At 37.5% G+C, this 26926-nt stretch overlaps 1 long non-coding RNA gene across 1 annotated transcript in view; it reads left to right on the top strand.

The window, feature by feature from the left end:
• Window positions 1–26926, top strand: part of LOC145682279 (uncharacterized) — a 243747-nt gene that overhangs the window by 47437 nt on the left and 169384 nt on the right. The window contains exon 3 of the long non-coding RNA XR_014130889.1: window positions 23999–24025. This is a non-coding gene — a long non-coding RNA (uncharacterized LOC145682279). The remainder of the gene's footprint in view (window positions 1–23998; window positions 24026–26926) is intronic.

Here is a 26926-nt window from a genome sequence, read left to right as displayed (position 1 = left end):
TACAGAAGCTACGAGTAGTTCCCCGACTTAACAAATGTTTGAACAGTGGTGACAATTACGTTGATAAATAACGCAATCACTAAATACGTTGTAGTAGACAAATTGTCAAATACACATTTTTTCAATGAATATTAGACGTTGTAACTTTAGTTCCCAAACTCACCTCGTACTAAAAATACTGAAAATTCGTATTTAATATGTTTTATTTTCCTATACATTCTAAGCCATACGATTTTTTCTTTAAAGATACAATGCTTCAGACTACAGTAGGTAACACAATTTGGGAATCTTGATTTATATTATATCTAGTAGCCACACCTTTCTTATGTATAACATAATAGTAATGTAATAAGTATTGAGAACATTCTAAGTAGATTTCAATTGTAGCATTTACTTCGGGGATAATTGCCTTATGAACTTAGTGTTAAATCTAAAGTTTTTTTTTTTTCCTTTTTCAGTAGGCGGAAAATGAAGAATTTTCACATAAAATATCTTTCTACCTCATGGTCGATTGCTAATAATATAGGCTAGTCCATTGTTCTTTTGTACTTTTTCTCTTATGATTCAGCCTTATCAGTTATTGTTATCAGCGTGGAAACTGTAAACAAATGATTCGATTCTTCAAAGAATCCTTTTGTCAGCGAGAATGACAAAGAATAGTGCGAGAGGTAAGATGTTACAGGAGACTCAAGCATACGGAACTCTGTGTTCACGAGAGCTCCTTCGTGGCTAAGCGGTTAGCATACGCGTCTTTGGCGTGGGAGACTCGGGTTCTATTCCCGGCGGGAGCTCATGTGGTTCGGATTCCACGTTAATCAGTAGGTCCACGTCTCATATAGCCTCGCTGCTGAAAAGGGACGTTAAACTCAAAAGTCAATCAATCAATCAATATGTCTTCACGAGTAATAGTTCTGCGACTATGATAATCGAAACAAAGGCGTAATTTGAAAATACACCCAGGCCCTTTGAATTCAATTGCCCTCTTGAATTTGAGAGGCAGAGATGGAGTGGGTCAGTGGGTCAACAAGACCTGACCCACTACGACCCACCTTCCCACCATGACCTACTCTGACCCACTACGATCCACCTTCCCACCATGACCCATTCTGACCCACTACGATCCACCAACCCACTCTGCTGAGTGCATTGTATACAGCATCTTCTGAACACTGGTAAATTTGTCTATATTTTGCTTTCAAGGTCTCCATTTCTCTTCCTTTTTCATTTCTTTCTATTTACTTACGTGAGATGAGTATATCTAAGTGGAAAATGAACTTTAGGCACTTTTGGATATTGGTAACAATAGCAATAGGACTTATAACTTGGCTCTCGAGACACAGCTTGTGCAGCTTTCGAGGAGCTGACTACTGGAAATAATATTTTTGGTGTGCCTGATCATCACGACCAAATGTCAAGCCAAATAAAATTACTTTTGATACATAGTTAGGCTTCAATCCTAACTGGTATGTTATCATTTCTTTTCATTATAATACATATCTTAAGGGTGAAGTGGAGGTCCGAATTTTTGCAAAAAGGAGAAAGTATGTGTGTACCAAGTTTCGTATTGATAGACAGAATAGGTATGAGGAGAAAGTATGTATTGGTATACAAGATTTTCTCTCATATCTATTCCGTCTATCAATACGAAAGTTGATACACACATTTCTTATCCCCTATAGTATTGTCCGAGATACATTTAGTTTGTGTGCTTTTACCCGGGACCACTCCAGAGGGGTCCAAAGTTGATTGGAGGGATTTCTGGAGGAAAATTTCCCGGCATTCTTCCAATTTTCCCTGTTCAAGTACGTTATGGGTCCCAATACATAGCACCTCTGAAAAGCTTGTTTCATGCTGAAGAGAATGAACTAGAAACCATGACTTTTCAATGGCCAGCATTGATGCAGTAGCTATTTAACTGCGAGTCTACGATTTTCTTTATATTAATAGGGTTAATGGGACCTAGGGATTTACACCGTTGTCCATGGCACCTATTTTTTTGTGCATGAACATATCTTTCTATGTTTATCAAATGCACTAGTAGGGATGCACACGAGACGAGTCGAGACAGGAATTTCCTGACAACATTCGAGTCGAGACACGGCTCTTCCAATAGAGAAATATACATTTTTCGAGTCGAGAAGCACATTTTCGATACGGGACAGTCACAAATCTTGTCTCGTGCGCATCCCTATGCACTAGATTTGATTCGGATGTCCAGATGACAGGTTCATGTCGTTCCTTGTCAGAAGCTATCTGCGTACAAGACTGTGGAACAGAGCCTCTATTGTTGAGCTGTCCCTGTCCTTGGCCGACCTCGGCCACTAAATATTGCGAGCTTTATTCTTTAGATGGTGACCTACTTGCTTATCAAATTTAGTTTAGATCCGGTCAGTAGTTACCGAAAAATAAAACATCAAATACAAGCCGAGGAAAGTCAAGTCCAGCTTGTCCCTGACCGAACTTGGTCACCAAATAGCGACATTTATTCCTTAGACCAGTAGTTCTCAACCCTTGATCACATATTTTACTGAACATCCAGGGCATCACGACACACTCATTTGATATTTTTTTAAATTATAAATAATAGTAATAAATACAGGGTGTTTCAAAGAACACCGACAACGTTTGGGAAGTGATTCCTGACACCAAGATAAGACAAAAAGTATAGACCAACCTGAGTGCACGAATGCTTCCTTTCGGAGTTATAGGCTGCCGAAAATATGAAAAAAATGAACCCAGATTGGTCTATACTTTTTGTCTTATCTTGATGTCAGGAATCACCTCCCAAACGTTGTCGGTGTTGTTTTGAAACACCCTGTGTATCCATTATAATAGTGAAACATATTAGTTTTTATAATGACTCTATATAGGACAGAGCATTATTACTATTGCTGGAGACATTGACTGGTAGAGTCTGTCTCGATTTTAACGAATTATCAATAAATTCTTCATGACTTTTAAATTCTGAAATTTTGCGACACACCTTAGGGGACTGCGTGACACATCAGTGTGTCCCGACATATCGGTTGAGAACCATTGTCTTAGACAATGCACTACTTGTCCATCAAATTTAGTTCAGATCCGGCCAGTAGTTACCGAGATAGAAAGTACCATATACACACAAACACGTACACCTGAAGTAAAACTATAAGTTCCCGTATGCTGCTCTGGGAGCTTAAAAGAAGATTGAAAATAATTGTTTTTCCCAGTTCGAGCACTGTCATTTAAGTGAATTTGATTTTTTGTAAGAGAAACCATCAAAGCCACCAGTCGCTTTTGGTTTTTTCGAAACATTTTAGTATTTCTAAATTGAAATTTAGTTTCGATCTTTGAAAGTGATGTTTGATCTGAAAAACCAAAACTCAATTTAAAATACTCGATTTTTCAAAAAAAAAAAAAAAAAAAACGAATACCAAAAATGTCAAGAAATGTATACTACAAAAATTATTAAAATTAGTAGAAGTTGATATATTTTAAATGTAATGTAATAAAATCAGCATAACATAAATAAGATATTTTTCTCCATTCTTTTGTGTAACCCTCAACAAGTATTAGTAATGATAATACAATGAAACAACAAATTGCTAATAACGTTATTAAACGGAAACTGAGAGCCATTAAAGGGCTTTGTACGCACGTCACTTCAAATCTCATTTAGAGCAGTTTTGTGTTTTCTGTTTAAACTGTTGTTCACAACAAGCTGACCACAAACGTAACGATATTAGCAGATTTTGCTAATTTGGTTAATTTCTGCTTGAATGAACGTAGCTTTAAAGCTGTTTATGGGTTAAAACATTAAATAGAGTTTTTGTTTTTCTCTATGCAAAAACGTCCTTTTCAAATTGCATATTTCAATTGGTATCGATTTTGCATTGCATCAATGAAGAGATCTATTAATAAGCTAAAAATAGATTCTATGTAAAAAACAAAAGGAAATAAACAAATCTCGTTTCTATTAAGAGTCTTCATCCCGGCGAAATTAAAATACCGCTAATTTTGCAGTAATTATGTGATATCTTCAAAAAGATAACTGAAATATGGAACAAGAGCGCCCTAGACAATATTATTTTGCGCGAGGTACCGTTAACACAAGTCACCTAGTGACTTTCCCATTTTCAGCTGTTTAGAAACGCGAAAATAAATGCCGATTTTCAAAATGGCTCGAAATCGAAAGCAGATAAGTGAGTCGTGATAACGGTATCTCATGTAATATAATATTGTCTAGGGCGCTCTTGTTCCACATTTCGATTTTCTTTTATCTATTTGAAGGTATCACATAATTACTGTAAAATTAGCGGTATTTTAATTTCGCCGGGATAAAGACTCTTAAGTGGTTTGGTTTAACGGAAACTTATTTAATATTTTTTTTTCTGTTTGTCCGTGTGTCCGTCCGGGAGACACGTTATCTCAAGAACTACTTGCTGGATCACAATCAATTTTGGTCAGGATGTAATAGAATCAAAAGTTACAAGTTAAAACTTTGTTAATGGGGTGATCAGTCCAGTTGATCCCAAGATATGAACAATCAAAAATCGGTTTCCTATGCAATGGTAGCACGGTGGCTCAGTGGTAGAAAGCTTATATCTGGTGGGTGGGATCCCAGGTTCGATCCCAGTCCAAGTAAGTTTGAAGTGGACAACATTAGCTTCGTGGGTTTTCTTGGGCTACTCCCGTTTCCTCCTACGTTCTCATTCCACCAACTATTCCATCATCATTTACTTGCCTTAATCATCCGTCTCCCTTAGCCTAACAGACATAATCGTGGGACGTTAAACTGGAAGATTTCATTTTTCATTTCAGTGTATCTATTGCCAAATAGCCAAAGTGTCTATGGATTGTCTGTAGTCCAGTGATGAAATGAGTCATAGAATTCATGACCTCTGACTACGAAAACCCGGGAATCAATTCAATACGGTTTGCGTTAACGCAACCAAATAGCTGTTTTTTTTTTTTTTTTTTTATTGTGCGGTAATGAACATAGCAATTATAATGTAGTTTTCCACTTATACGTTGAGTTACGCTTCGTAATTTTTGCGAAGGCTGGTACGGAATAATGTCCCTTCCCCTGGAAGCAGTCGAACTCGTGGGCCAACCGATCCAGTGTGACCTGGAGGCCACGAAACTTCGTGCAGGAAAGATCGTAATTTAGGGGCTTCATTTGAGTCTCCAGGAGGAGGGAATTGCTCCCCCCTTTGTTTTAGAATTCTAAACATTTGGATATGTCAAGTGAAAAGTGAAACTCCATTTATTTGGGAGTTTCCCCCCCCCCCCCAAAGCAAAATCTGAAATTCCGACGCTCCCTTAATCCTTATCAGCTTGAATAATCGGAGTACCAATATACTACAGTAAATGATAACTGTAAGAGTTATCAGATTATAAGAGCATGAGAATCACATAAAAATAAAAACTACGAATGTCAAAGTTTAGGTGAGCACGCCAGTGGAAACAGAAAAATAATACAACGGTTTTAAACGCAGACTTAAACCATTGTTTTATTTTTCTGAATTAAAAGACGAATTAAAATGAAATAATATTTGGAATATTGAAAGTAGTGATTAAGAAATGATGACACTTCGGGAATCTAACAGGTGAAAATTCTAGCTCCCAATTGACTTTAATATTCCGCAATAAGCCTGTAGAGCTGATATCATTTCGGCGGCTGCTTTCACGTCTTATTTGCCTCAACAGATCTGTTCAGTAACAGTAAATAACACGAAACTATTGGGAACTAGGCCATTTCACACCTACCTATATAGGCTGTTAAATGAAGTACGCCTAATTAGTGTGCTCAAAAGCTTCGATGTAAAAACAAAAATTTGAACGTCCTATTAATTGTTGTGGCGTCATTAACTGTTTCCTCTCTCGAGATTTCTGGGCTATAAGCAAAAATTTGGAAACGATCAATTGTTCATTATATGAGGTTTTGTAGATATCTAATTGTAGACAGGTTTTGTAGATCAAGTGTCTAAATTTTCGATAACCTGCTGCGTTCATCTTTTAAGTCAGGGCCTTGAGGGTCGCGAGAGGGTTTCATGGCGATCACGTAGATAAGTGGAAGAGATAAATATAATTAGAATCTAATACCGAAAAATAATTTTAAATATTATTGTGAATTTTGTTCTGATACCCGTATTTTTTATTTTTATAATACTGTTAAGAACAAAAAAGTCTATTAAACATTTTCAATAGGTGCAGAGTTGTTTAAAAATCAATTTAAATGAAAGAGGTATGATATGAAACTAATCTGAACTGCATATTGAAATACCAGAAATATACAAATGCAACAAAACCTGCATATTGATATACAATTAAAATTGAAAGCTAATGAGATACCTGAGCATGGTGTGATTTCACTAGTGCGGCAATGTCCGGTTGAAGCACATTATCAAGTCATTTAAAATACTCAATAACTTTTTAAAAAACTAAGTTTTTTTTAAAAAAAATAGAAATCACTTTATTTTTTATCATATGACCCAAAATTAAGGGAGTTATGAAGTTTTAAAATTTTCAAACTGCTTCCATTTTGAAACAGTATGACGGGTTGGATTCGATATTTGAAATATCAATGAACTGACCAAACTTGGTTTTAATCTATTCGCTTTTAGGGAAGTATCTGTATCCACTATATACAAGAAATGGATTCAACTATTATAGAGACAGATGGATATCGTGAGATCTCTGCAATAGATATATTAAAAATCCCACACAAGATTATTACAAACCAGAAATTATAAGGGGTCGCTGGCAAGAGAATGTGATAAAATGGGGGTCGTGATAGGAATTGGGTTGAGAACCAGTGTTTTAAGTTAGCCACTAAAATTTCAGGAGTGTTGTATTCTGGAAGCAACAATACGCTTTGTAGTGAAAGCTCCGTCATGTATCAAATGAAAGTACACTAGCAAGAGGTCAAGGTATACTGGAGACATTTCTTTGCAAACAGTCAAGATCATTACTACATATCTTGTAATAAGTTCTTTTCGTTTGTGGACAACATTTTAGTTGGTACATAGTCAACAAGATTTTTTTTATTGCTGTTTATTTTACTTTTTTTTTTTTTAACAATTTTACGTGATTTAAATGCAGTAGCACGCGCTCAATACATCTTGAAGAGTGGCATCTCTTTGTGAGACTAGATCTCGTGAAAGAATATGGAATAAAAACTCCACTGGTCTTTTCTCATGAATGCTTTAAGGTTGGTTTAAAGAGACAAGTTTTGCCACTGGATGTAACTACAATCTTCGTATCCCTCGCATGTATTTTTTATCTTTCACGAAAATTCACGATTTCTTTTATAAATTTCAACATAGAGACTTCAAATTTTTAGAGAAGGAACTTCATAACCTGTTAAAGGAAACAATCCGTGCCGATTTTTTATTTAGAATTTTCTTCATTGTTGAAATGGCTTGATTATTGAAATGGATATCCAAACCTTTAACAACGGAACCTGTTGAAATTTATAAAAGAAATTGTAAAAGGTAAAAAATACATGGGAGAGATACGAAGACTATAGTGACATCTATCGGCAAAACTTGTCCCTTTACACTAACCTTAATGCCGTGGCCGCCAAACTTATAAATCTTCTGAGCTACCGTACCATTTTTAAATCCTACTGTGAACTACCAACCAAAGAACTACGAACTTTTTTTTAAAAAAAATCTTACATTTGTTTATTACCTATAAACTTCCATTCCTAGCAAATATGAAATCATTTTTAATTAAACTGTATGTAACAAAAAAAGAAACTGAAATTGAATTGTTACATAAAAAAGAAATTGAAGTGTAATTAGTAACTAATAAATAACAAATGTAATAACAGATTTATTTTATCAGACTTATTAACTTTAATGAGAAGTATGGAACGTAAGAATTAAAAGGTGCTTCCAACTAATAGTGTTTTATTTGTTCACAATACAAAAATCACAAGACTTATAAATAAGTTGCCAAATCATCATTTAAAAATCACCCCCCCCCCCCCCAAAAAAAACTCCCTAATCAGAAATATTATTTTTTATCGTTATTCTCGAAGTCGAATCCCCTAGATTTGACGACTTTTATCTCAAATTGGCAAGGGGCCGCGGTGGCTCAGTGGTAGAGCGTTCACCTCTGGTGATAGGGGTCTCGGGTTCAAACCCTGCTCCCGCCAAGTGAACTTTGTGGTGGACAAACACCGTCTGCGTGGGTTTTCTCGGGGTTCTCCCGTTTCCTCCCACTTTCTTCATTCCACCATTTCATTCATTACTCATTATCACCGTCTCCTTTAGCCTAACCGGCATAACCGTGGGACGTAAAACTCAAAATTTCATTTCATTTCATTTTCAAATTGGCAACACTGATCAAGGTTAGCTAATCGGAGCGATCTACCGAAAATGTCCTTGCGAGCTGCTAGTAGCTCGCTATCGACGGTTTAGCTATCACTGCTTTAATGTTTGGTACAGAGTCATCTAGTGGGAAATAACCTTAACATTTTACGCAATTAACTTTAAGATTCGTATATTACAGCGTTCACCTCTGGTGCATTAACTCTCTGGTTCGACCACGGTCGATGTCCGTGGGTTTTCTCGGAGTTCTCTCGTTTTCTTCCACATTCACATAGCACAAATTCCTTCATGAACGTTCAGTTCCATTGATCATCCGCCTCTTTTAGCTTCGTAGGATGTTAAACCTTCCTTTTCATTTTTTTTCATTTAAACCTCATTCTATTGTACACATAAGAGATTTAGGTATTATTAAAGGGAGATAAAGAAAACGACTAAAATCGTTACATTGATTGTTTTGGAATTTAGCTTCCCTTTCAATAGCGAAGCCATATGAAATGTGGTGGATCTACAGCTTAACGTGAAAACACATTAGCCCTCACGTGAAGTCGAACCCGGGTCTCCCTTACCGAAGGCGCGTACGCTAACCTAATAGCCACGATGGTGAACAAACATATTTGGGTGAAGCGAAATAAAAAGAATTGGGAAGCATTACTGAAAGTTGAGGAGAGAAGAGTAATTCTAAACTGTCTTAAATGGATATGAGTTGTAACAAAAAAAGATTTTTTTTTAAGGAATATTAGGAGCTAAGGTGGAAGGTAAAATAGGGAAACGTTAGAATGTAAGGAGGAAAATAAAATAGGGATGGTAAAAAGATGGGAATTGATGGACGATATTAAAGAAGGCAAATCTTACCTGAAAATGAGTTGAGTTGAGTTTAACGTCCCGTTCATCAGCGAGGCTATATGAGACGTGGACCTACTGATTAACGTGGAATCCGAACCACATGAGCTCCCGCCGGGAATCGAACCCGGGTCTCCCGCGCCAAAGGCGCGTACGCTAACCGCTTAGCCACGGAGGAGCTCTTACCTGAAAATGAAGATACTGACATTTTACATTTGCATCAAAAATGAAATGAAATCTTTGAGTTTTACGTCACACGTTTTTTCCGGTTAGGCTAAAGGAGACGGTGATTGTGAGAAATGAATGAAATGGTGGAATGAAGAAAGTGGGAGGAAATGGGAGAACCCCGAGAAAACCCATGTACACAGTGTTTGTCCACCACAAAGTACATTTGCATCAAGTGACTACCAGTATCGCACTTATCTTTTTCGTCGTTGTAATGTGCCAATTTCTCATTTAATAATATAAAAATACACGTTTATTGCGCTTGCATGTCTTTCAAAATATCTATATTTGATCATGAGTTTCACTATTTTGTTTTTGTCTTACTACCTAGAGATGTCAAAATTCGCAAATCCGGTGTTCAGGCTCAGTCTAGTTTCAAGTCAATAATTAAGAGGGAGCTCTATAGTGAGCCATAGCCTGAGACCGAGCGAGTATGTAGTTAGTGTGTCCGAGTTCTGCTGACTCGATCCCTATTGCCAATAGCGAGTCCAACCTTTTAGTAAGTACGAGTCCAGTGTGGTTAGTAAGCGCGAGTCTCTAGCCAATTGCAAATAGTGAGCTAGAGTTGTTGTGAGCCGTTGAGATTAGTGAGCACGAACCCAAGCAAGCCCGTATCCAGGGAGGTCGCCCCCCCCCCTATATTTTTGCTGGCCCCCTAAAATTTTCACGGTAGGTTTGCAAATGAACTATAATATGGTTGGATCGGCCCCCCTCTAACTCCAGCTGCCCCCTCCCCTATATTTTTGGGCTGGCTACCGGCCTGAGCCCAAGTGAGTTCTAATTACAAAATGGCAATCTCTAGTGTTATAGTTTGTTTGTTCAACCAAAGTGCAGTTCATATATAAAGGTTGCCGCTTTCTACGTAATGGTGTCTCGTGCCAAAATAACTCACTGTGTGGAAATCACCCCCAGTAAAAAGTGGCCAACTAGAACTCTCGCCACTTTTTAGTGAAGTGGGGAGGAACGCCGGAGGAAGCCGTTTCCCCACTTCCAAAAATATCTACGGCGTCCGCCATTTCCTAAAAAAATTACAATGGGCAAAGATAGGCACGGGGGACAGCGTAACGTCATCAGTCCCCCTATTCTGAGACTGAACCCAATGTTTAGTTAATCTGTGAAATTATTGTATACTTAGGTTATTATTGATACATGTAAACGGTGATTTGGACTTAAGTTAGTAATGTTCTTAATTATTGAATTGAGAATGTTTAGGAGCATTTACAGTGATTTAAGTAGTTGTAGATTGGTTAATGTGATACAGAGAATAGATATCTAAATAAAACTAGGATAAAGAACTGAATTGTGAAATTGTGATTATATTAAGTAAAGAGTTGCATGTAATTAGGCTTACAGCGTGAGACAATTACTGGCTAACGACATTATACTTTGTAATATACTACAAAGTATACAAACAATATATAGGCTATATAGTATATGGACAGAAGAATGTATAGACTCTTCTGCATTTACTGATATATATCTGTTTTGTGTTGATGTATATATGGGTAGATGAAAAGATTCCAATCTGGTAGAAAAATCCGCCCTTGTATTTCTTGAAGCAAGACCAGCCCATCCGTTGTGAATGTCAATGTACTGTCCTCTGGCAACCTTTGAAAAAACGTTGTAGGCGTAGACCAAAGTGTGGCTGATTGGAAATTGCAAGCAAACGTGACGTGAAGAACACTGGTCTGTATGGGAAGGGGGTGATGATGATGATGCCATCGAACCGGAACCATGATCGGACGAGAGAAGCGTGCTTTCTGCTGTTATACTTCTGAAAGAGCAATTTGTGGTTGGTGACAATCTCACATTCCATTGCCTTTCACACTTCCAACAAAAGGTGTTGGAATAAAACGATAAGAATACTATATATGCCTGTAAGACAAAGTTAGAATAAAGTTCTGTCCTACTTTTTAAATATGTAATTTAAATATGATTTTTTTAAAGAAGTAACACAAATAACACAATTTGAAATCAAATAAAAATGAAATATTTGAGTTTATTGTCCCACGATTATGCCCTTTCAGGCTAAGGGAGACGATGATTAAGGGAAGCGAATAATGATGGAAGTATTTGTGGAATGAGAAAGTAGGAGAAAACGGGAAAACCTACCAACACGATGTTGTCCAACACAAACTTATTTGGCCGGGAATTAGGGATTCCCACGAGACGAGTAGAGACAGGATTTTCCTGACAAAATTCGAGTCGAGACACGGCTCTTCCAATAGAGAAATATATATTTTTCGAGTCGAGACATCACTTTTACAGCACATTTTCGAGACGAGACAGCCACAAATCTTGTCTCGTGCGCATCCCTACCGGGGATCGAAACATGAACCCCATGCACCAGAAGTAAGCGTTCTACCACTGAGCTACCGGTTCGATCCCCGATCAAATAAGTTTGTGGTAGACAGCATCATGCTCGTGAGTGTTCTCGGGGTACTCCTATTCCTCCCACTTTCTCATCCCACCATTCTTCCATCATCGTTTACTTGCTTTAATCACCGTCTCCTTTAGCGTAATCCCGTTTCCTTCATTCCACCATTTCATTCATTACTCATTATCACCGTCTCCTTTAGCCTAACCGGCATAACCGTGGGACGTAAAACTCAAAGATTTCATTTTTTCAAAGATATATTTCTTTTATTTCTGCAGCGATAAGCCCCTGAATGCCTTAAGCCATCGAGGTAGTTAAAGAAGGAAAAGAAAGCATGTTAACTTTGTCTTCGTTGGAGAGACTTTGATGTTTGTGAGGAATTTTTTTTAAAAAAATTCTCGTCAGAGTTTCATTACTGGAATGCGCTTCTTTTATTACTAGGAGAGGAAAAAAAGAAGAAGCTAACGAGTAATTTAATGGTGTGCGGAGTAATCCTTCCCGTGAGGGACAGATTAACAGCGACAGCTCATTTCAGGTGATGTGTTTGTAAATGAGGAGATCATGTCTCTTTATGGCAGGATAATTGCCTTGTCAACTAACAATGTAAACAAACAGAAGAGAAAAACAGAGCGTACGCGGAAAATTGCAATTTCAAAAATTAATAAAGGTCTTAATCTACTTGTTTTGCTCTAAATAAAGTAAAAAGCATATATAATTATAAAATTTTGACGCAAGATTAAGAAGGCTGTAGCAAGGGGAGGACTACAGAGGACAAGGCCTGTAAAAACATTAAATATTATATGAATTATCTTAAAATGACGCTGTCCCTGTACTTTGTCAGTATTAATTTTCCCAGTACATTTCTAGATATCCACAATTCGTAAGGTACAATCATTAATAGCATCTCTTATTTGTTTATCTTTGGCTCCTCAACTGCTTGACCAACTTTAGAAGGCACAATCTTCTCTACTGGTGATTTCCAACTGCTCTGTGACGTCACAGTGCCGCATTCCTTTTCAGGAAACCAAACGGAGAGGAGATTAGTGTTGCCAACTCTGAATCATGAAATTACTAGCACTCGCTGATAATTCTCAAAATAGATTAAGAATAGTTGTATTTTAAACCTTGAAATACATAGCTGAACCTGACCAAAATACTAGTCTGCTGGTAAATACCGGCCAGTTGGCAACCCTGGAGGAGCAAACAGGAAAGTTGGCGTTCAATAGGCAAACAGAAACATTGGGTGATATCAATAAAACGGAGAAGTTACTCATTACGCCCAATTTTGAAGTAGTTACTCGCATTGGTATCAATAAAAAGAGAACTGAGCACTAGTCGTCTCGGCTGACCTCGGAGAAGCCCCGCCCTTTTGAAGTAACCACACCTCTATTCTCGAGCCGAGTAACTACTACGCGTTTGATATCAATAAAAATCAAAGACTCCTCTGTGATGCTAGTAACTTCTCCAAATTTGTGGAGCAAGCTAAATAGGTGACTCCGTGCGAAATATGGCAGAGTATATGATTGTTTTACTACGTAGAAAAATTTATAAACTGCATAGAAATGTTGGAAATGGAGATTACAAAAAGCATTATAAGTTTATGAAAGAAAATGTAGTGATTAGCACATTTTTTAAGGAGAATCAACCGAAATTTGGGGTGGTGGACTACGTAATGATGAAAAGATGCGGGTTTTCTTCAAGGGTGCCGATCCTGTGGGGGCCCGGACCCCCAAAGCTCATGTGGGCCCCCTATTGTATTTATGAATATACAATATTTGACATAATTAGAGTGCAATTTGTCTTAAAATCCCAATATATATACCTTCTGCATCTGAATGCCCTCTCCCCCCAAATTTACAGAGAAATCGGTGCCTTTGGTTTTCTTGCGTTACGTGAGTGATCCGGGATTCCAGGTCGGAATGTCAGGGGATTCTGGTGTGGCTCAAAGTACTGTCTATGACTACCTGAAAATGGATTGTTTCCGGAAGTGTGCGTAATATACAAACAGCAAAGGCAGAGTGGCAAGAACAATATACATTTCCGGGTGCTATCGGAGCACTTGACTATATACAAGTGGCATTAAAGAAACCTAGTATTTTGGAGAGTAATACGTTCATAGGAAGAGCTATTTCGTGGCTAAGCGGTTAGCGTACATGCCTTTGGCATAGGAGACCCGCGTTCGATTCCCGGCAGGAGCTCATGTGGTTTGGATTCCACGTTAATCAGTGGGTTCTGTCTCATATAGGCACGCTACTGAAAAGGACGTTAAACTAATAATCAACTCAACTCAACGTTGATAGAAAGGGTGTATACATGAGAATGTATTTTGTTTATGTCAAGGCGAAAGGGGACACGTATGGTGTGGAAAATGCAATCAGATGGACGTGATTTATGACGTGGGTGGCTGGACTTTTTAAAAAAGAAAACAAAGGAGCCAAGTGTCTGATTTCGTTCTTAAAGCCAAACTATCTACAAAGACCTTGGACAACACGTGATATGTGCTTGTCGTGTTAATCTTGATATTGCTGGATTCCAATCAACATCCATCAGCTCAAATAGGTTCATTCCCATGGTTTCAGTATTACTTTCTTCTTTCCTTTTTTTTTATTTTTCTTCTTTTTTATTTTTGTTTTATTCTCGCTCGAATATTAAAGATTCTCTATTGAAGTTGTGTCTCAGTCGTAGATGTATTTGATATTTCGTTGCATTTCACTGTAATTACCTTCAAAGTTTCGGCTTTCTTTCGTTTACTTTCTGGTAGCTGTGACTTTGAAAGTACCACTGGAAACTCTTTTAAAATATCCACAAATGCACTTTGGTTGAAGCTATCGTTGCTACTTGCCCGTTTCATGGCTTTTAAGATACTACGCCATAGGTTAAAAACAACTGATAGCATCGACAGTTTTTCGGGTATACCACCCACGAATACGCATGCACTGCCAGTCAGCAACGATTTCTCCTTGGAACAGGCAAAACAGCCTGTTCCTCTTCTTATGTGCCTCTCTAAGTAAAATTTAAATCATTATAAATTATGCAATTTATGCATTATACATTGCAAGTTCATTCACTTCCTTTCTGGAAGCAGGCTGTATGTTATCTGCTCTGCTGCTGTCAGTGGTAAGAGGAATATTTTCTACCGAATGAAACCGAGTAAACACGAATATAGCGACGAAGCAAAGGAAGCTATGCGTTTGACTTGTTCCTACCAGTATAGTGGGCATAGTAAAATTTAATGCATCACACACTTCAGTTTGTTTATGTAACTTTAATTTGCTAAGGAATAAAAGAATTTGTTCATTCTTTTGTATAAAGTTGTATCAGTTTTTAATATGTAATTATATATAAATCGGGAGGCTTAAGTTTTCATATTGCTAGTTAAACTTGTGCAAATAAGACGACAATGGAACAGGTGAACGTCCAGGTTCACGAATTCAGAAATTTCGTTTTGTACAGAAATGAACCGGTCAGCGTATGATATATTAAGTAAAATCTAGTTATTTTGGGTAACTGGATTTCTTGATAATGTATGGTTATTTTAAATAGCTGCCGATTACGGTTAGCATAATTCTACAAAACAGTTAACTGGAAGTTCATCAAGTGATAAATTGCCATATTGGCCATATTTATTTTGTTACTGAAAAGGTTTAGAATGTCTCGGAATTTAGTGATAATTTTTCGTATAAATAATAGGAGTTGTGAATAATCCTAGAACCATCTCCATCCAAGTAATGCGTAAAGACATCCGATTACATAAAGACTTACAGCTAAGTGGGCTATCAACATCGCTAAGATATAGTTAAACATAATAAAAATACTGTATAATATTAAACACAGTAAGAGAATGTCTGATTAGTGCCAGAGATTTTCTTTAGCAAAGCAAGAATTGGAACATAGAAGACGTGGAAAGGGTAGGAAGTCAATAAACAAGACCAACTACATTGAACTGCTGAATTTTATTGTAAGATATGATTAGAAATTTGCAAACAGTTTGTTGAACGCAAGTACGCTTGCTAGAACTTGGTATAGAATTCAAAAAATGGCCTAGGCAGTTCTGTTAGCAGAGGAAATGCTTCAGCAAATAAGGCATTAAATTTTCAGTTGTTCTGCCTTTGGTGTAAAATTACTTTACAAAATAAGAGACCTCATGTTAAACGCATACTAATATTACCTCGTGTTTGACAATATCGAAAGGTGTGTTACTATTTGTGACCTGTTTCCCGATGAGCAAGAGCACCCTACGCCACACCCTTCTCGTCTCCAGCATTAATTTCTCTTTTCTTTTCCAGATACACATGGTATTGTCTCATTGAATTTATCATACCTCTTGTAATTATTAATCCTGATGATCCACCTATTCTCATCACAGAATCATATATGATCCGTTGAGCCACCAGAGATTCTTTTTGTAAGTTGTCAACAACGAGAATTTTATTTATTGTGAAACCACTTTCAAAAAATGCGTTTCCGTGAAAGAAGATAAAACACAATTTCATAACTGACCATAAGTCAACGAAGTTCTTCCCATTTCCTAAGACTAAGTAAAAAAACTCATCAACTCCAATACAGTCTCTATCATTGGCTGTGAATTCATTCGAGTGTTCTTTAAATTCTTCATTCTGAGTTTTTACTGTGAGCTGGAGATAATATTTCTTCGCGTTCTCAGCCACTTGTTCAGATATCCTCTTGGCACCATGCAATTTTTCTAGAACAGCGTCCACTCTTTTGAGCAAATATGCCAGGATGCAGTTAGATATGTGTTTTTCGCAGAAAATTAGTTTCAACAACTATATCAGAGAACACTACATTTTGCATCCAGTAACAGTAAAGAAGTCAACCCTATTTCATAAATTCAGTAATTGAACATCGGACCTAAATCGATTTTTCCCTGACCTTCCCTGACCAATCTGCCATTTTCCTGACTTCACCTGACACATTTTACTTCCCTGACCTTTCACTGACTTTCACTTATTTACAAGAATGTGGGCACCCTGGTAAAGGTTTTGTATGTATTGCTGGTTCACACACAAAAAATGGTGCCATATGATATTTGCCGTTGCGTGAGTAGGCTACGTATTGGATATTTGTCTTCCCGTGGAGTTAAGAAAGCTACAGGAATCGCGTTTTACTTGCAATTCAAAGCAGTTAATATTGCAATTGCATATTTCCTTAAATGTCATAGCATATGCTTGCAGTACTTACTGTATTTCATTTTCTAAAAGTAAAAACATTCATTTAATGGCATGTGTGGAATTAAAAGTATAAGTTGTTCATTAATTCCCAGTTTTAATATAACTTCTGCAAAATAAGCATCATTATTCATTACTATGATTAATATTATCCTTTCTATTTATTTGTTTTGCAATTTTGTTATTAAGTAATCTGATCACACAATTTTCAAGACAGAATTGTAAGATATTCATGAGCAAGGAATCAAATCTCTTCTTACACTTTCGTTGTTTAAGAGTATAAAGGGCTAGGTACCTACCAGTATTGCTCTTGCGAATTTACTTAATAAAACAGAAATACGATATACGGCATTTTAAGTGAAAAAGATAGTATCCTGTTAGTTATGCGACCTTTCATCAACCATTGTTAGAAACAACCAGGAAATCTAACATTAATATCTTGCCCCCCCCCCCCCACTTTTAACGTCCAACCGCCGCCACTGCGTAACATTGAAAATTTTCAACACAGGTTTTGTTCTTAAAATTCACCATTTAAAAAATCAGTAATTTATCGTCAATTCAAATATAATTTATTTAACTACTGAAGTATGTTTTTTTCTGTGTACAAGTACAAGCGAAAAAGTTAATTTAAAACTTGAGGCTGAATTGATCTACGAATGATCCAATTACTGTGGAAATGCACACGGTAACTTAAATCTATTTCTTGAATATTGTACGTAGATACTGAAGAAATAATCCCCTCTGCTGATCACATTGCCTTGTGTTACAACTTTCCTTTTTCTTTTTTTCTTTCTCTTTTTTCTTTTTCTTTTTTTTTAATGCAATCGCGTTGTTCCCTGGAACGCTGGGTTACTTTACGAGTATAAGCTATATTCATTACATATAAATAAGAATGGCGTGACTTCACATGTCAACAGGAACTCTTACTTAAGGACACAACTTACTCTATGATGAAGTGAAGGCCAAGTTGGCCATTCCGTTTGGTGAATACACAACTGAGTATTTTATTAAAAAGAAGAAGAAGGAGAGAGAATTTTTATCATGGTATCTGCATCATTGCTCTACTAAAAATGTCTAAACAAACGTTCTTCTTACAAATATAACGTTAAATTGAGTTTCTGTCATCTTTAAACTATGCAGTTTTCATGAGACATACTCGTTTCTCTGCTTGTTTACGTCCTTAACTTTACTTTCGCATTCTTAACTGTGTTGACTACATAAGCCATCTTTGTTTTTAACCCATTTATTATGTAATGAAGTACCCTCTTCTTTTAGAAATGAACTGGAAATTCAATTGTTTGCTTTTACTATTTTTTTAAAAATTGCAATTTATTTAAATGTGCTTTACTTTGTGAAAATTAAGTGTTGTAATGTATATTTTTTTACACTTATACAGTAGTTTTTCCTCCGATATGCAGTTCCGGCAATTCTATAACCCTTTTTCTAACGATATCCAGTACCAGCAGCACACAGGGACGCCCGAAGAAAATTTTCTAGGGAGGGGCTCATCTCCATGATTGATATATTACGTCTGGTATTTAATATACGTGGTTTGCTATATTACGTATACATTTTCGTGAGCCAGAGGGCGGCCCGGGTCCCACCCTGCCCTCCCCTTCTGGCGTCCATGCCAGCACATCTATAGTCCTTTCTCTGGCGATATGCAGTACCGGCACCTCTATAGTTCTTCCTTTCTGGTGGTATGCAGTACTGTCACTTGTTTCTGGATTTGTTTTTAAAAATTGCAACTTCTCTAGTCATTTTTGTTGTTGTTGTTGTTTATTTATTACATGATCTTTCAATATAAATCGATTTAAAGACTGAAACAAGTCTCTTATTATGTATGGGTATTCTCTCTATTCTTATCGGGACAGTATGTAATTCTCTCACGCAGTTTAAGGAAGGATTTCATTCATTAGGAGCTTAAAGGAGCAATTCCCCCTCTTGAGTTTGAAATACTATCTATCAATCTCTCTCTCTCTCCCTCCCTCCCTCTCTCTCTCTCTCTCTCTCTCTCTCTCTCTCTCTCTCTCTCTCCCTGGTTTGAGCCCAGTTTCCTCCAAGTGGGCTTGTTATGATGAATAAACCTGTGTGCATGAGTTTTTTTGGGTTTCCTGTTTTCTCCCACTTTCTTCCTTCCACCATTTTCTTTATCATAATCACCGTCTCTCTCAGCCTTGGAGAATAATCGCGTGAAAAACTAAAAAAAAAGGGAAAAAACAATGGGAGGAGAAGTCTGGCAGGACATATAGTTAAAGGTATTGTCGCGACATTCGCCTGGTGGAACTGAGGAGAACTTAGGAAAAGTCTTAATCAGGATGGTTGGCAACCAGAAATGAACCCAGGGGCTTGCCAGGCCTCCAAGTTTAGGCATCTCTGGTTTGACAAACTAAGATTCTATCCGAGTTATATCCGAGTTCTATCCGAGGCTTCCTACCTTAATTGGTTTTCAAATTGAGATTGCCTGGTGTTTCTTCAAAGTTAAGTTGCGCAATCCAGTATCTCATGCATGTAGATTTGCATGCCTAACCACCTTATTACTGTCTAAAAGTGGTCATTTGGATTTTAGGACTGTCTAAATTCAAACCTGCACTCAAGAGGATACCTGAATAAAAAAAATAGTTCTAAAAGCGCTAAAGCTTTTTAGATTCCACTGTAACTATACAGGAGCTTATAGCCTTATTTCAGGCATGTGTGTGTGTATGTGTGTGGTACTTTATTTCCAACAAGGAAGCGTCACGCAGTGGCTCCGCTGAGGTCCGAACGAGACAATTGTGTTTGCATTGATACGTATGTTATAACTAGACGAATCCCAAAGTTATACATGCCACCGGGCGGAGCTATAAAGCTGGCAGAATAATACGTATGAACCGAGTGATTTGTTCGGAAACGGTTAGGTAAATGGAAAACTCGGACAGTACGTATCCAATCATTTTCAAGAGCACACTTTTTCGGGTAAAAAAGTTTGCCCCAGGGTCCTCGCAGGGTCCCAGATGGGGTCCAACTCAAAATTTTCAAATGGCAAAAGGGGTTAAGTAGCACATCGTTTGAAAGCTGTTGTAAAATGAAAGAAAATGGAGCAAGTCTCGACTCTTTATGACGACCCTGTGCAGAATAGCGGAGGGTTAAAATGTAAACAAAACTTAATTGAAAAGTCCATGGTCACCCCTATAAATCGGAAACGGTGAGACAAATGTGAAAATAGGAAAGGAAGTGTTACATTATTTTCAAAGTACAACATTTTAAGTTAAAACACCTTGTCCCAGGGTCCCCACAGTGCCCCAGGTGGGGTCCAACTAAAAAAGTTTCAAATGGCAAGAGGAGTTAAGTAGCTCATCGTTTGCAAGATCTTGTTAAATGAAAGTAGATGGAGCAAGTCTCGACTTTCTACGACAACCCTGTCCAAAATTGCGCCGGGACAAAATGTAAAGAAAAGCTTAATTGAAAAACTATGGCCACCTTGAATCCAAGATGGCCGCTTAAAGCCTATGTCATTCATAACAGTACAAATCTGTCTCTAATTTTCTCTATTATGTATTTAGAAACAATAGGAATACTAAAGAACGATTGAATTTCGATTCACTTCAACTATTATTTCATTCGGTAACAACACATATATTTTTTGTTCTTAATGCACGTTCGTCGCGGTTCTCTCGACACCATTTACTTGAATATAACGAATATGCCTTGAACACACAACTCTGACTTCCTACTCATACTGCTAAACAAGAGATGAATACCTTCGGGTATTTTTCTAATTTTGCATACGTAGTTCATGCATAAAGGACTTGCTGCGCCAGTAGGTTGGTGGCTCTATTGTAACGTATTCGTGATGGTTACATTTGTATGTCATTCGTTGGTTTGATCGCAATATTTCAAGCAACACCAAATATAGAAAAAACATTCACTTGCAAGATGCAATACTAAACCATGTGTAAGTCATTTCAGTACATCGAGCTGCGTCAAACTTTGTTGGTTTGATCATAGTATTCCAAGAAATAACATATTTATATACAAACTCATTTTTCACGCTGGCAGTCATATTGGATTATAGATTATACTCTTTTGATATTTTGTGGATATCTACTATTAACCATAAACGTAAATACTGCATTTCGCTTCTCCAACACCAGTGGTGTGAGCTGGACATGCGTTCGATACATAGTGCGGCATTTTGAACTCAAGATGTCGCGTTTTTGAACATTTCGCATATTTTCGTCACCTACTTATCAACATTAATGCCAAATTTGGTTTTTCTAGCTTCAGCAGTTTGGTATGCTTATCCTTTCGATATCTTGGATAAAAGGTGGCAATAGATTTTCAATTAAACTTTTGTTTACATTTTGACCCGGCGCAAGTTTGGACAGGGTTGTCGTAGAAAGTAGAGACGTGCTCCATCTTCTTTCACTTAACGAATGATGTGCTACCTCTCTTGCCATTTGAAACTTTTTAGTTGGACCCCACCTGGGACACTGTGGGGACCCTGGGACAAGATGTTTTAACTTAAATCGATGTACTTTGAAAATAATGCTACACTTCCCTTACTGTTTTTCCATTTGTCTCACCGTTTCCGATCTATAGGGGTGACCATGGACTTTTTAATTAAGTTTTTGTTTACACTTTAACCCATCGCCATTTTGCACAGGGTTGTTGTAGAGTCGAGACTCGCTGCATTTTCTTTCATTTTACAACAGCTTTCAAACGATGCGCTACTTAACCCCCTTTGCCATTTGAAAATTTGGACTCCGTCTGAGACCCTGCAGGGGACACTGGGAAAAAGGTTTTTACCCCCAAAAAGTTTGTCGTTTAAAATGATGGGATACGTGTTGGCCGAGTTTTCCATTTTCCCAACCGTTTCCTAGCAAATGACTCGATTCAAACTATTCTGCCAGGTAATTTTTTTGTAGTTTTACATGACAAAATATGTTGTAACTCACGACATTCCGCCCGGTGGCACGTATAATTTTGGGATTCATCTAGTTATAACATATCAAATGCAAACATAATTGTCTCGTTCTTATCTCAGCGGAGCCTCTGCGTGACCCTTCCTTGTAAGTAACTTCTTACCGGGTCTAAACGAAATTCGGTGGCCAAGTACCCCATCGTCTCAGGAATAGGCTGGTATATTTGCTGGCCAATTTGGCTACAGACAGGCTCAGTTGTCTTGTATGTGGTACTTTATTGGCACTTTCTATGGGAAGCAATGTTTAAATGGGTGTAAGGGGCGACAGAGAGTATGTTCCACAAATTTGCACACCGGAAACTTAAGTTCAGTTCATCGACTTGTTCTCAGGTTTATTTATTTTCTGCCATAAAAATACGCTTAAGCAACATTCTTAGTTCAAGAATCAACGTCTATACTCTCTCATACGAGTAACTTTTCAACCTTCTTAAGCCAGACGCATATTGAGAGCCAAGCTGGAGCAGGAAAAAGACCTGAGTGCATTGACTGTATGACTCAATTACAGTGTTAGAGAGGCCTTTGCAAAGCACATGCTTCAGTGAACATGTGGTACAGGGCTTTGTTACATTGCTCACAGTACTGAACCTTGGCTTGGCTGGCCTGTCCTCTGGTCAATTCGCAGCCGGCCTTAAGGTCGTTGCGTACCTGCACTATATTTATCTTTCATTAATTCTGTATTTAGAAATCATGCATTTGTTAATAGTATTTACTTTTGAAAGTTCTTTTGTGAACGATATATTTTAGTTTCCATGAACCTAACTGTTGATGCCTACATTAAAATCCATGATTAACAAAATAATATCCAGGAACAAAATCATACGCAGGGGATGGATTCTGCGGGTTCGGAGCCCCCACGAAATTCCAATTTTCTGTAAATTTAGTCTAATTTTAGGAGTAACTTTACAAATTTTAATATAATTTATCCTTATACGAAATCAGGACCTCTCCTCCGAGAAACTTTGGGCTTCCGGAAATAAGTTCCTGCATATGTCTCTGTCCATCCAGTGAACCCAGTGTTTTTTTTTACTTCTCTTTCCCTTTCCCTTCTCTTTCTCTCTTTCCCTTCCACTTCCTTCATTCTACCATTTTTGTTCCGTATCATTAACATCATCATCATTATTTCCATTGGCCTCGAAGCACATTAAACTTTAAACAAGTAAAAGAACTCCCTTATGGTAACCACGTGCACCATGGTTATTAAGAAGCATTGATCATACACCCCGACAGTCTGAATCTAGTAGTTACATCAAATAATTTGATCGCCAATGTCAATCTGGCGACCGGTAATTTCTCACCCTGTCATAAATGAAAGCTTAATATTGTTAGTTTGTATTTGAGAGGTTTCTGGTTGAAAATCTCACTTCCGGCTGTGTTGCTGGGCCGTAACTGCCCCCCCCCCCCCGGGGAAACTTCCCACTGTTCGAGGGGGCCCATTTTAAGACAAACTTTTCTTACTCCATATACGATGCGAACATTAAATTATAAATGAAGCATCAAACAGGTTCACTACATTACATAAACAAAATAATACACAAAAATTAAATAAAACAAAAATGAGTCGTGGGCCCATTTCAGTGAAAAATGTCTACTATTAGGGGCCCTAGAAATATTTATTCCTATGGCTTTGAGATTTGTCAATATTCCCCCCTTAATTAATTTGTCATGTATGGAACGGGCCCAGGGGCGTGTGGAAGAACCCATGTACACCGGGGGGCACAAAGAATGAGAGAAAGATGGAAAGAAAAGCCAATTTTGAATTTTGCTGGAGAGCCCAAAACAACTTTTTCTAGGGGTCCCAAATATTAATGCTTGCCCCCCTTCCCAGAAAAAATCTAAGTTACGGCGCTGCCGTGTTGTCAGTACTTCTGGTGTAACATATTATCGCTCCATCTTGAAGTTATTGAATAAATTTCAAACACTATTAATTCTTGTACTTTAATGTTATATTTTAACGTTAAAAAAATGTAAAAATTAAATTAGGTTTTTAAGTATTAGTGCTAGTAGAACTGAAATAAAAACAAAGTGCTTTTCATTTCAATATGATCAAATATCAAAGTTGAGTTAAATTTATTTTTCTTATCTTTTACAGATTTGGACTTACGGAAACGGACGATTGGTAAGTCAGAATGAAAGTACGTCAATGTTTCATCAACATCAAAAAATTATGACGAAATTTAGAACTAAGCCTACGGTCAGGGACGTACGCAGGAATTTATTTCGGGAGGGGTCTAAAGCGTTTTGGGGGCGTTCAAATACAATTTGAGGCTAAATTATATGAATATTTCTAAAATTGCCCCTAAAAGTAGACTACATTTACAAAAAAGCCGGGGTTTCGGGAGGGTCCGGACCCCCAGGACCCACCCCCTGCGTACGCCCCTGCCTACGGTCACAGTGCATACGACTTTTCACTCTGGCGATTACGGCCGACCGCGTCTGCCGACTGCTTGGTCACACTGCAACCGATCCGTCGTCAGTCTGTTTTTCTTGTGGGATACAATATGGACGAGGAATTGCTGCTATTAGAAAATCCTGTATTAAAAATATTACTTTTAGAGGAAGATAGGAGCGAATATGTAACTACTATTTTTCAAGAAGAGAGAAATATGGCGAGTTTCACACGTATTTCCAAAGTTGGTGGACCAGGCTCAGAACTGTTATTCAGTACTTCAGAATGAAACAGGATGCATTTTGGCACATCTTACAGAAGATCCGAGGAAGTGCATAGAGAAGCAAAGTAATTTTCGAAAATGTATATCAGCAGAAGAACGGCTTGCTGTAACATGTAAATGGGAGTTTCAATACTTATGATGAGTAGTAAACCACCCGCTAGTCTGACGACAAAAACAAAATAATTTGTTTCTGATCGGTGGTCGGTAGAAGTCGGCCGTAGTCGCCAGACCGTGTCGGCGCCAATCTGACCACATACACTTCTCTCAATGCATTTGTTTATTTCACCGATGTCGTCAGAGTATGTCAGACTAAAAAATCGGTGAAAGTCGGATCCACTGTGACCATAGGCTAAGGGTTGCTACGAGACCACAGTTCTTCCCATAGAAACGAACATTTTTCCGAGATAAAAGATCACTTTCACGACACTTTTCGAGATGAGACAAATGAAACTCTTCTCTTGTAGCAGGCACGTAGCCAGGATTTCGTAATAGGAAGGGGCAGGCGGGGGGGTCCGTGACATGAAATACTGTGGTTACACACCAGGAGCTCGATTAATCTAAACTATTTTACTGACAACATACCCATATTAATTTGTTAGGACAATGAAATGAGGATATGTTAATATTTTAACAAACTATAAAGAAGTCTCGAGTAAAAGAATATTTTTAAAAATATTGAAAAAGATATAGTCTTCCGAGATCATTCGAATTCAGTTTCTGTTGCCTTCTTCCTTCTTCTTTTTCTTATCTTCGATTAATACCGTCAAAGATAGCAATGAGATATCTTTCGGCGGTAAACACACCCTGTAAAATGGATTAGTCTTGCGCGAAATAGAAAATTACTGTAACAACTGTAACTGGAATTTATGTTGCCAGGCTCATATTATTGGTGATTGTGAACATTTCTTAAGTTCTACCTGAGAAACTATTTGATAGAACAGGTTTGTCGATTTTTATTTGTAGTCCATAGTATTAACACGGAGCTAAATGGAATTTGGAACGGTCCGTTCAAATAGTATCAATTTTTAGATTGAACCCCTTCCGTTTCCTCCACACAAAGTTCCTCATAATAAAGAGTAACGAAAGATTTGCTGTAGTTTTGTATTTTCAACGCTGATTCTTCTTTTTCTCGTTTCTTTTTGTTTCATCCTTCCTATATTTTTTTCATTTATGGTTTCGAAGGTGGGGGGGGGGAGTCTGGAACCCCGGACCCACCCCTTGGCTACGCGGAAAGAGATATGCGTAGAATCTTAAACGGTACAGTTAAACGCATAAATACAGATACGCATAAATACTGTAAAGTTTTTCGTCTTATTCAATATATCAAATGGTGAAAACTTGCTTCAAAGTGATAGGGTTGCTATACTACGCATGTGCAACCAACAAGATATGCCATTGAACAGGATCATTGTACAGTATAAAGAGAGATGCATTTACAAGTCTATAGTGTATAGCTGTACGGGTGGCAAGGTTTATATAAAAAGCAGTGTATACTCGCTTGACAATTTTCCTATGCAGTAAAGTGTGACACCTGAGATTTACAAAAGGACTGTGTAATAGTGGTTAGTATCATCAGGTTAAACATTTATATTGAAGAGGAGCTCTCAAGAAGCTAAATGCATAATAACGTACAGTCAAATACGATAGTAGAGGATTACATACGTATAAAAGAATGGATGTTTTTAATCCGGTTTAAACACTATTACATTTTTCATCATATATTATATTAAAATATTCCATCAAACTAAAGATTAAGCGTGTTCGATGTTGAGTTATTGGGGCTGCATACAGTATAACATTTGATGCAATGTTCTGTTTCCATTCCTTCAAAGAAAACAGTGAAAGGAACTATGCGGTAAAACTATACTCTGTTTCAGGTTAAGAAAATACTAAAACGGAAGAAAGTCAAACACGTCACAGCAGCGTATCCAAATAGTGCGCTTTTTTTGTCAGAAAATATGATGGCTTATTTATCTCAGTTATACATGTGTTTATAGTCAAGGATTTCTTTAAAATGTAACTGTTGCTTCTATTGGTAGAATAAGTGGAAGGTGAATGATACAAACCACTTTGTGTAGTTATGTACGAGGGACGTTCAAATTATAACCAGAGTTCCTTTTTTACTGTTACATAGAGAAGACAACATGCGAATCAATTACTATTATTTTTCCAGATACTCCCCACGTTCACGCACACACTTGTCCCATCGATATTGGAGAGCCCGTATCGCTGCGGCAAAGAATTCTTTGGGAAGACCTTTGAGGAATTTCAGCACATATATTTTGACTTCGTCATCGGTGCGGAATTTTTATCCTCCCAAGTGCTCCTTCAGGGGTCCAAAAATATGG

The sequence above is a fragment of the Thermobia domestica genome, chromosome 3 (assembly GCF_964235325.1).
Source record: "Thermobia domestica chromosome 3, izTheDome1.hap1.1, whole genome shotgun sequence".
In the NCBI taxonomy this organism is placed as follows: domain Eukaryota; kingdom Metazoa; phylum Arthropoda; class Insecta; order Zygentoma; family Lepismatidae; genus Thermobia; species Thermobia domestica.
Note: the sequence above shows the minus strand (reverse complement) of the source record. Positions and strands in the feature narration are given on the sequence as shown.